Genomic DNA, 12,976 nt, shown 5'->3' on the forward strand with positions numbered 1-12,976 from the left:
TTTTGTCCTAAATGTTTTTCAAGACTTAAGGAAAATAATTGATTTTAATGAAGCATGCCTCATCTTAATCCCCAAATCTGAAAACTTAGAGTCCATTAAGGAATTCAAGCCTATTTCTCTATGTAATGTGAGTTATAAGATCATTACTAAAGTTCTTGCTAAAATATTAAGAGACTTTCTGTCCTATTTGATTTCTGTCAATCAATGCAGCTTCATCCTAGGAAGGCAAAGGGATCCTATTATTTATTTGTTTTGTGTATTAAAAGGCTTACCCATCTCATTCAGGACAGTATTATCAACAATGATTAGGGTCCTTTCTTCTTTGGTTCTCATGGCCTGCATATCTCTCATTTCTTTTTTTATGATGACATTATTTTGATTGCTAAGGCTAACCTTAATCAAGCAACTATCATTTAAAATATTTTGAATTCCTTCTATCAAGCCTCTGGTCTGAAGGTTAACACTAATAAATCCTCTTTATTTTTCTCTAAAAATACAGACCTTACTCTTAGTTAGAATATTAGTGAGTTTTTGGGTATTAAGTCCTCTAGAAAATTTGGCAAATACTTAGGTATTTCTATTAATTATCATAAACCCTCTAAGAATCATTTCTCCTTTTTGATTGATAAAATTAGGAGAAAAAAAAACTCTCCATTTGAAAAATGAAAACCTTCTCTTTAGATGGTAGGGTTACCTTAGCTCAATCATGTCTAATGAGTATACCCTCTTATGTAATGCAAACTGGCCTTATTCCTTCTACTATGTGTAATGATATTAATAGTCTTTGTAAGAAATTCATTTGAGAAGATAAGTCTTTATTTTGGCTTACTTTTATAGCCCATATAGTTATGTTTGACCTTTATTTTATTTGAGTTTTGCATTAATTCACATATATATTGTGCAATTTAGAATAAAAGGGCCACGATTGGATTTTGGGCATTTTGGGCCCAAATTAGCTAGAAAGTAGAGCTTCGCAATAGTCAATACGCCTAGACCTTAGAAGAAAGCACGAGGGTACTTCGACCCTATGCACAGTTATGCATATGTGCTATGGTAATCCAACATTAGGGTTTTCAAACTCTATTAAAGAAGTCTCGAAGGTAGTGATGAAGACATCTTTGAATACATCTTCCACCTCATCTTTCTCACATCTCTTCCGACTAGATCTTTGGCATATTCTTGGCAAAGCTTGGAGCTTCAAGTGATCGTACTTGAAGACTGAGAACTTATCTTATCCCCAGCCCTCGGAGATATTCTAGTTTGCTATTTCCTTTTCTCTATGGCTTTTTTCATGATTGTTTTAATTCTTTTCTTTAGCATGAGTAACTAAGTCCATAGTTAGAGCTATAGGAATTCTTGTTCATGAATTTATGGGATTTTGATGTTTGAGTCTAAGTCTGATTTTCATCCGTGATTAGTGTTTTTCCTGCGTATAACTGTATGATGTGAACTAATCACTCATAACATAACCCTAATTAATTATATTATCAAGCGACCATACCTTGATTAGTTAATGGATCTATAGGATAAAATGAGACAAAAGATTAGGTGGATTAAACCAATCTTTCTCTTTCAACTGTTATTAAATTAACAAGTTCATAGGTGTTTTTATACTTTCTTGAATTAATATCTTGAATGACCATTGTGGATGTTAGTTTAAAAAAAAGAATATTAATATTTCATGACTATTGGGTATTAATAGTATTTGTATGAATGATTAGTAATCATAGAGAAATTGGATTTAGAGTTAAATAGAAAAATAACATAAAGGATTGAATGAGAAAGCCCATATGCCCTAGGTTCCTCTCCTCTAAGCTCAACCAAGACGTGCATTGTGTCATTTATTCTAAATTTTATAATTGATTTTATAGTTTAATTCTGCATCCTTTAAACCCAAACAATTGAATTAGAAATTTCTTAGTAATTGGAAACAATCCTTGTGGGATGATAATTTTGAGAACTTATTTTAGAACCCTATATTACTTTTCAATAGGTACACTTGCCATCAAACAATCCTTGGGTACTAAAAAATGTCACCTTATTGGCTAGAATAAAATCTGCAAAGCTAAGAATGAGGGGGGATTAAGTTTTAGAGATCTTCACATGCTAAATAAAGCCTACATAATAAAACTGTGTTGGAGGCTTTACACTTCTCCTAGTGATCTCTAGGTTCAGGTTTTATGTGAAAAATATTAGTTTTTTGTTGGTCAAAACCTATATCGTAGGACAAATATTAAGGCTTCCCTTATTTAGAAAGAATAACATCAACTTGGTCTCTATTTTCTAAAGGTCTCAATTGGGAATTAGGGAATGGTATTTTAGTTAGGTTTTGGATAGATCATTGAGTTCCTAGTTGTCCTAATCTAAGATCTCACTCCCTGTACCCTATTCCTAAGAGGGATTTAGACATTCCTGTGGCTCTATTCTCTGATAAGGGTGGTTGAGATTGGAATAAACATAATCCTCTATGAATGTCAACATAAAGCAGCTTATGAAGAAGGTGGAGCATAAGAAGGGGACAATGCGCAGGCCTGTTATGAAGACATGGCCTAACGCATTACTCATTTTCTCACAAAAAGTGACAACGCCAAAAGCGCGGGAATGTTATAAATAGCCAAAAACTCAAAATTTTTGGGACTTTTTCTCATTTTTTTTCTTTTCTACACCGAGGAGAGTTAGAGAGAGAGAGATTGGGGTGACTTTCAAGCTCTGGACCTTGATGAATTAGGCTAGGGAATTATGAAGAAACTCTACAGCTTATCTTCTACTCTTTCTTTCTCTTTTTCTTTTAGGAAAATGTTCTGATTTATTTTTAGTTAAGAATTGATGGATCCAATTTTAATATTGTAAATTGATTGTGAATATGAATTTTAAGACTTTGATTGTGTTGAACATTTCATTTTATCCTTAATGCAATTCTTGGATTAGCTATTCAATTGAATTGAACCTAGAGGATTTTCATCAATAGAAGTTGAGTTAATTTTTCAAATCTGAATTGAATATCAAGGTTATTGATATCTTAGGGATAAGTATTCATAATCTTATGATCTCTTAATTTCTAATGCTTAATGCAATGTTTGATTGATTTACACCTAAAGAATTAGAGTAGTTAATTAAATATTAGGATCATTGAGTCAAGAAATTAAAATTTGATTAATCTAGTGAAATTGATCATGAATCAATTAAGGAACTTAAGAGTTTAGATCTCATTCAGTTTTACAATTGATAAAAAGGTGAAATCATTTCTAACATATCATCTCATTTCTGAACTTTGCACTCTGTTTTGTTGTTACTTTCTAATTTTATTGCACTTTATTGTTTTTGTCTTCAAATGTTCAAAATGCTCCAAATTTTGTTTAGCTCAAATAGTTATTGATTTGTAAAGTGGTAATTGATTCAACTAATTCCTGAGAATGATACTCGAAACTCAAAAAAAATTTGAATTTTATTACTTGCTACAACTACCTAGTACACTTGCTAGTTAGTACTCTTAGAGCAGTGACAAGTTTTTGACGCTATTGCCGATGATTGTTTATTTTCAATATCATTAGTAGTAGAGAGATAGCTAGATTGAGCATTTATTTTTGTTGTTTTGCTTTTTAATTTTTTTTTGCAAACTATCTAATTTTTTTTTGCATAATTCATTTTTTTTTTGTTTATGCATTTTGTTGTATTTTTTGTAGTTGTTCTACATTATTTTTTGCATAATTTCATTTTTCATTTTTCTACATAAATTCAAATTTTGTTCTGTATAATTTTCTGATTTCATTTTAATTTTGTTTACTTACTTTTTGTATGCAAAGAAAACCAAAAAATAAGTTGCTCTTTTGTTTGATCCTGACAACATGTATCAAAATTGCAATGAGAGCCAAGTTGCAAGAATAGGAGCTTATAAAGTAGAGTCTTTTGAAGCTTTAATTAATAATTTTCAAGCTGGAGTTGCCCAAACAAACCGCTTGGTGTGTGATTTTTACATTGAAAACCATGTGAATGGAACATATGATGTGGCTACACCAAAATTTCAGGAACAAACCAATTATAGGAGAAATTTTCAAGGACCTCAACCTTATCAGTATCAAGCTAACATGAGTTAGCCATATCATAATTGGAATCAACAAATGACTGTTGCAAATATTATTAATGCAACAACACCATTCTTTAGTCCTCAGTTTTCACAACCTTATTTTCAAGCATCATATTCTCAACCTTAAGGAGGACAACAACCTTCAAAGACTCTTATAAAAAAATGAATGAACTTAAAGAAACTTTGCTCCAATTCATGAAAGTTACTCAGTCAAGTTTAAAGAATCAAGAGGCATCCATGAAGAACATGAAGATGCAAATAGGACAACTTTTAGAACAATTGTTAAATAGGAATGATGAGAAATTTTCTAGCAATACCATTGTGAAACCAATAGAACAAAGCCAAGTTGTCTTCATAAGGAGTGGGGTAGAAATTTCAAGTCCTAAAGCTGTTGAGCAAAATAAAGCATTAGATAAATTTAAAGAGAACAATGACCAAGGTAAGCAACAACAAGATAAATAACAGGAGGATTGTAAGGAAGAGCAGTCAACTCTTTAAAAAAAAAAGGTAAGAGAAAGCAACCAAAGGACAGTAGCAAGACACAATCTAAAAGAAATAAAAATCAAAAGCAATTGTTTGAAGATGCATCTAAGCCAATATATGAAACTAAATACAAAAAGCTTCCATTTTTTCAAAGAGTGCATAATCTCAAGTAGGAAAAATATAATGATTATTCTATTATAAGAGAAGTCCTTGCTACAGTGACATATCAAGACAATGAAGAGTAGGAAAAGAAACTTATTAAGTATATAATAAACATAGCCACTTTAAATTGATTAGGTTGTGTGATTATTTACATGCCAAATTCATAATTTATAATATTCGATAAATTTTATTGTAAATATTATTTTGAAGTATTTGTAATATAGGTTATCAGTTATTTTAATTATTGTTTACATTCAATTTTTGATAAAAATTTGTTCTGCTGGGAGACTATTATTTCTGTTTTAAACTTATAAGTCTGCATATCACGAGTTTAGTAGATTGTCAAGAAGTAAAATTTTTATTTCACTCTATTTATAAATTAAAAAAATTTAAAACTATTTCTGTGAAAATAAATAAATTGTAACTTTAATATTTTGATCTTTTCGTTAATTCTTTGATCTATATTTTATATATTTTTTAAGAATATTTATTTTATTTTCCTCTTCTCATTATAAATTACTCTACGAATTGGAATACAAAATTAGGATGCTACATTAACTTGAGCAAATCCACATCCCTAATAATTGGGCTTACTTTTTCAGCATTGACATCTCTAATTGTAAAATCATAGCAATAATAAATACCCAATAATTTGTTTGGTATTGTTATTTGAAACCTTTGGAAGAATATAAATACTGGTATTTTCTTGAATTCCTCTTCCCACTTTAATGCTCTTATTCATAATTTTGTTTTTTCTAATTTTGATAATTTTAAAATCTGTTGCAAGGGTAAATCTTTGACTATGTCTAACATTGTTCATAGCCTTTGTCAGATTAGATGGACTCCTCCTCCCCTTTAGCAGTTGAAGTTAAATGTTGACAGTTTTGTTTCATACAATCACAATGCAGTTGGATGGGGGAGGTCTCATTCGGGATCATAAAGGTCATTTGATTGCTGGATTCTACAGTAGTTTGAAAGCTTAATAATTCATAATTAAATGATAATATAAAATTTTTTATATGATCTATATATTTAAATTAAATTCTTTAAACTTGATCGGTATATTTTTTCAATGAACTATGTTAACTTATTCTTGTCATATATATTATCGAATTTTGAGTTTAAAATAAAGTTTCAGTAGAAATTTATTATTATTATTTCAATATAAATCACACTTTTGCTTATTGCTTTCTAAAATAAACGGCCGGCTCGTTGTAGGTGGAAATGGTTAAAATAAGCAGAGAAAATTTAATCTTATTGTTTGTCACTTTACTCTAAATTTTGCATATTTTTATTAATGAAAGTTAATTATGACTTTAATATTTAAAATTAAATAAATTTAGAGTTTTGTAAAACTTCTAATTCAAATCACCCAAAATTTTTCTCTACTTTAAATATTTACAAATTGAATTAACTAAATTATGTTTTACCCAAAATTTGCCAACCAAACATATTTTACATAAAATAAAACCAATACCAAAATCCAATCATTTTAAATCTTGTGTTTATATCTTCTAAAATCCTTCAATTTATTATTGATAGTTGGAATATTTGTTTTTTTTAATTTATAAAATTTATTATATTTAAAATATTTGAGTTTAATAATAATCATCCAATACGCGGAAACATTTTGTTTAAAAAAAACTTTAGGACCAAAATTACACAATAGGCCAAAAGCATAATTTAAAAAAAAAATCAAAGGGGATTGAATTTGGAACAGAAGGTTGCTAAGCTATGGCATATTTTTTATACTTGCAGATTGGTTTGCCTTTATAGTTTCTCAGTTGCAGAGCAGTTTCTTATTCTCTGGTTGCTGCTTCACATTGAAGAACAATGTCATGAAAGTCTCCAAAATGAGGTTTAAAGGTCTCTTCTGTTTGCTTTTCCATTTTTTTTCAATCTTCGCATTGTTTGTTTATGCTGTTGTTGCCATTCTTGATTTGAGTTTGTCATGAGTTTCTCAACAAGTAGATCTGCAATACCAAATACTCTTTTATATTGTGAGTAAGTTATTTTTTTAAATAAAAGATAAAAATGTAATAGAAAAGTTAATTAGAATATATTATCAGATTCTTACTAGTAATAGTAATATAATAATGGAAATAAGTCTATTTATTTTAGGATGAATTTTTTGTTTCTTAATTATTAAATTATTTAATATTATCTTTATTATTATATATGAAAAATTTTAAACATTTTAAATATTCATATCTATGGAATTTTATAACAGATATTTACTTATTTTAAAAGGTATTTCTATTAAAATAAATTTATTTGATGAAATATCAATAAAATTTCATAAACTTATTTATTTATTAAGAATTATTAAATCAATGGTTGAATTAATGAAAAAAAGAAAAGGAGTTAAATGATTATTGCTTATTAATTAATGTCAACAGAAATAACTTAAAATTAATTAGTATTGCAGGGAAAAAAAGTGCATAGAAGAGAAGTGTTGAGATGCAAGGAGAGGAATACAAGTGCATAATTCAAATATCAAACTAAGTATATTATCTATTTTCCGAATTTCTTACTCCAATTTTTGTGGCCTTGCTTGTCATTTGAGTAGTTTTCTATTATCGGTTTTATTAGCATTAATCTTAATTTTAAATATTTAAAATTAGTAAGCTTTTATTAAAAAAATATTTATTACACTTTATAATTTTAAAATGATAATTTTTATTAAAAATTATTACTTTTATTTGCAAAAAAAAAAAAAATCAATCATAAGAATTAATATTAAGGTTTTTTTTTTTTTCGTTATATATATATATATTTCGCTCAATAACAATTTTTACATGATCGTGATTGGCGCCTATTTGTTAGATTGTTTTGTTTGGTTTCTCCGTTGAATGGAAACATGCACAAATGAAATGATTGCCGGGATAACTTAAAAAATATTCAACTTAATTTATTATCATGGAATTTTTTATTTTTGAAAAATGTTTAATACAATTTTTTTAAAAATTTATTGTTTAAAATAATTTTTTTATATATAATTATTTATAAAAATATAAATATTATTGTTTAATTATTAAATTATATGTATATTTATTCTAAAATAAAATATGCAAAATTTACTAAACTAGTTAATATAATATTTTTTAATATTTATATTTAAGTTGTTATATTTTATTATAACAATGTAGGACATTTAAAAAAAAAATTAATTTAAGCGTATCTTGATTACGATAAGTTATATAAAACTTAATAAATAATTTATTACTAATATATATTAAAACATCTTAACTATTACACAAATGCAGTTTTAGTAATTACGATAAATAAATTATATTATAAGTAAAAAACTATTATTTACTCGTAGTTTAAATAGTTTTTTTTTCCTTTTCTTTACACAAATTTATAATTTAATTTTTACATGTAAAAAATTTATAAATTTCTTTTTTTATTTGAAGTGGCTGAATTATAAATTGGTTTAATTACATTTTTGGTCCCTATAAATATTAGGCATTTTGTAATAGTTCTTTTTAAAATTTTTGTTAGGATTTATTTCTTTAAAAGTTATGAAGTTAGGATGTAGTCACCGTCGTCAACTTTCTTTTGTTAAGTACTGAGTTGACTGATGAAATGCTAGCTCAGCACTGCCATTTGGAACCACATGACATGTAGGAATGATAATGGGTAGGGTACTATAGTACTTATCCCAATACTCGCGTTTTTAAAAAAATACCTTTATCCAACCTCATACCCACATGGGTGGTAATATTAATCTTCATACTCATAATCTCTAGGTACTCCATACCTATACTCGTACCCATTACCCGTGTTTATTTGAAAAAAATTTATAAAAAAAATATGCTTATATAACTTCATATAAGTGGCATAATAGTATAAAAATTTAATACATAATTGCTGAATAAGGTACAAGTATAGATAGAAAACAAATATTTAAAGACCACAAGTGTTAAATGTATCTTAATATAACAACTTTCTAAAATAAAATTCTTAGAAACCATAAGCAAAATTAAACACATAAGTTATTTGTCGGTGATGACCCTGTCTTATGTGAGATCTGATTGAACGACAACAATATTGAACTGGGTGACAACGAGATGGATGTGCATAATGGGTGAACTTTCATGTGAGAGCACTTGGTGACATCTTGTGATAGCATTGGCAACTAGCTTTAACGTTTCATGGTTGCTGCAATAGGTTTGAATGAGGTAGAAAATAGGGTTAGGGTATAGAAATTCAAGTACTAAACTACAACGAGAAGTGGACACATAACACATTTTTTTTTAACTTTTGAATATCAAATTATACGAAAAATAACATATTAAATTTAAATAATATAATATAATTAATAATATATATATATATACACTAGTATTTTTAACTTATGTACTGCATGAAAATATTTGTAAAAAATACAAATATTTTGAAAATCATTTTAATGAATTAAATATTTATAACATATATAAATTTTAAATGAAAGATACATGCTTATTTGCACTGTGTGAAAGAATTTAAATATTTATAACATATATAAATTCCAACATGAAAATTTCATTCTAACTTAAACTCACCTCCCTCCCTCTCATTTTCTCTGAAATTTCTCTCCTTTTTAAGCCTCAAAAACTCTGATTTCTCTCCATAATTACGTTTGGACCTTGATCCTGAACGATCCCACATAAGTTTCTTTGGTTAAAATTCTGTTTTCACCGATTGTTTTCTTATTTTTGGTTCTAATGGATATCTCTTGGTATTCAAGAGAACTTTGTTTCGTGGACCTTGCCTCTTTACGAAATATCTTTGTAAACTCATCTTCGAGGTAAGGAAAGCTCTATTTTATCATTATAAAATGCTATTATTTTATATAATAGAGCACTGTTATGTGAGTATAAGAGAAAAAAATAGTTGGTTGTGATATATGTTATATGAAGTATGGCTAAAACTGTGGTTGTTTGATGATTTTGAATGATTGATTGATTGGGCCAAGTGGCTGATACATGCTTATTTGCATTGTGTGATGAGTACTTGATATGAAATATTATGAGACTTGTTGATTGATATTGGTGGGATATTATGAAACATGTTTGAGTAAAATGATATGTTGAAATGACTTTGGGATGAAAAGATATGCTGTTAGAATGGTATGAGTAAATGCATGTGTGAAATAAGCGGGAATGGACTTAGTCCAGAAGTGCTTTACTAAGCATGATCTTGTGAATAAGAAAAAGAATAATGCTGATATTGACTCTAAGAGTCGAATTTGGATTAATCTAGTGTGAATAGTTACAGAGATACACTGAGGGTATAGAGTCTGGAGACAATGAGAATCTCGAGGAAACGTAGGGTAGTGAGTGACATTCGCGTATGTGTTCACACTCTGTCTGAGAGCGAATGCGTCACATGGCCTCACACTCGTTTTCCTGACTAGACTCCTGACTATGCCTTTGCTAAGGGGCCAGACATTGTACATTTTGTATCCTTGTACATGGGCTAACCGACGACTATTTACCTAGTTGAGTAAGATCTCAAAAATGCTGGAGTTATCGATATCTGTGATCACAATGCACTGGGAGTGTGTATTGGAATGTGGGAAAGGAAACTGAATAATGAATTGTTGAATGTTATGTGTAATGTACATGTGTTTTGTAATGAATGTACGAGATTGATGGTATGATATTCATGATTATATTATATGATTGTATGATAAATGTTTGTCAGGATAGAATAGATACTCATCCTTACTGATAATTTCAGGGAACCAGGATGATGGAGCCCTAGGGAAGAGTTAGGCTTGTAGATAGTTCTGTAGATTTTAGATTAAATTATATATTTAATGAATACCAGAGGGTTAATTATTTTAAATTTGCTGTATTAGTAGAGGATGAACCTAGGGTTTTTGTAATGCTAGAATTGAACTACTCATATAGTATTCCTTTTGATTACCCTAGAAGTAGAATCCACCAGACCCTATGTGTATATATGTACAGAGGTACGGTTAGAACCCCAGCAGCCCTTACTTATCTTTATACCTACCACGACCACGACTCTCTTGGAAGGCTTACCCGATGGACCTTTGAGTGTGTAATGGGGACGGATGTTAGAGCTGATTCGGGTGATGGTTATCTGGGCTTAGATGATGACTTAGACTCAGAAGACCTAGCTACGATAGAGAGTCGGGACGCTGGAGATGAGTAGGATCGGTTTCCAGCAGTTGGTTTGAGTCGAGGCTACTCTGGAATTTATTTTTATCATGATTAATGATGTAAATATTATTTTGAACCCCATATATTCTGATATACAGTTTGTAAATTATGATATTTTATTTATGATGTTTTATGTATAGTCTTTTACTTATATTTTTTATTAAGATTAATACAGAAGTTTTATTTTATCGCACCATTTTTAGTTATATGAATGGAACTTATTGTATAAATTACAGTATTCAAATCCCGATCAATTTTATTGTACATGGAGTTTATATTTTTATTGAATTATAATGGCCTATATTATGAAATGTACGGAGTTTTAAAATAAAGATGTTACATGGTGGCTCAGATGATACAACACAGTTGAGCATCAACCTTTTACCACAGAGGACAGTCGGCCTCTAGGACATCGTCTGCTGTTTGGGTGAGATGTGTCTCATAACCCTGTCCAACAAGCCAAAGTTCAATGTGAGAAGCCCAGGAGGAGTAGTGTTTACCATCCAACTGCTTAGAAGAAAGAGGTGCAGTGACATGGTTGGTAAACATTTGAGTGTCGGCTTTTGGAGTGTTGGAGGCAGCCATTGGTCAGCGAGAAGAGAGAGAAAATGCCCAAACAGCAGCGAAAAAGGGCAAAACAAGGACGAATAGATGTCTAAACAACTAACGGAGACTAGATATAGGTAAAGAAGAGAGGGGTCAGCAAACCCCAGTCGACAGCATCAGGAAAAGACGCTAGACGCGCCGTCACGCGCAGAGAGAGAAGGTGATGCGTGAGAAAATCGACAGAGGAGAAGGCAGCGTGTGGGGACGCATGAGGACTCTGATGAAGGTGCAATCAGTAGTGTTTGACCGATCTGACAAAGGCAACCACAAGGGCGGGGTTGCCGTAGTGATCGAAGGTCAGACGGCGGCGGCGGCAGCGCTGAAACAGTGGCAGACAGTGGTGATGGCGTTGGAAAAAAATAGCACCGGTGAACAATGGGTCCACCGGAAAAAAAAATATATTACGGTTGCCTCTCTAGGCTCTAGATACCATGTTGAGAGAGAAAATATTGAATCCGTATGTTTTAGGGCACAACGGAGTTATTCAAATTTATAAAGAAGAGTACATAATTACAAAATATACAGCTACTATATTTACAAGATTCTAATATATTCTAACAATAGGGATTGGCTGAGTAATTACAGCTGATCATAATTACCCTATTTACATAATAAATCAAACTTCTATATACAAGGAAAGAATAGTAACTACATTAATAACTGAAATACAAAGATTCTTAACATTGATAACCAAGCAATTTTGCCACCCAACATTGTTGGTCTGCAGAAATTATTCGCTGCTGTAGTAAGTGCGTCAAACTCCTTTGATTTGTGTAAACCACAAACTATCGATCTATCCAACTCCAATATTGAGTGGCAGAAACCATGGCCATCAACTCCTTCTCATAGACAAATTTAGCCCATTAAGCCTCCAACAAAGCCTTGTTAAAATATGCAATAGGTTGACCCTTCTGCATGAGAACAGCCCCAAGTCCTTTCCCAGAAGCATCACATTCCACCTCAAACTTTTCATTTGGCATAGTTAGCACAGGTGTTGTGACTAAAGCCACTAAGAATTTTAAAGACATCTTCAACATCTTCTCTGCACTAAACTCGTCCTTCTTTGTTAGAACAGTGAGAGGTTTAGCAATTTTTCCATGTCCTGCAATGAGCTTATGATAGTACCCCGTTAATCCAAGAAAACTTTGTACCCTTTTCACATTCTTGGATCTTGGCTAATCCTGGACATGTTGCACCTTATTCTGATCCACCTATACCCTTTTGGATGAGATAACATGCCCCAAATATTCCACTTGACTTTATCCAAAACAACACTTTTGCAGATTGGCAACAAATCGGTTCTGTTTTCATATCTACAAAACACACGCCAAATGATACATATGGTTAGACCAATTACTGCTATATATCAAAATGTCGTAAAAAAAAAGACCAACACAAATTTGTGTAAAAAAGGTTTAAAGATCATATTCATCGCAGCTTGAAATGTAGATGGTGCATTTATTAA

Source organism: Abrus precatorius, unplaced genomic scaffold (genome assembly GCF_003935025.1).
Source record: "Abrus precatorius isolate BTA unplaced genomic scaffold, Abrus_2018 Scaffold1, whole genome shotgun sequence".
Classification (NCBI taxonomy): domain Eukaryota; kingdom Viridiplantae; phylum Streptophyta; class Magnoliopsida; order Fabales; family Fabaceae; genus Abrus; species Abrus precatorius.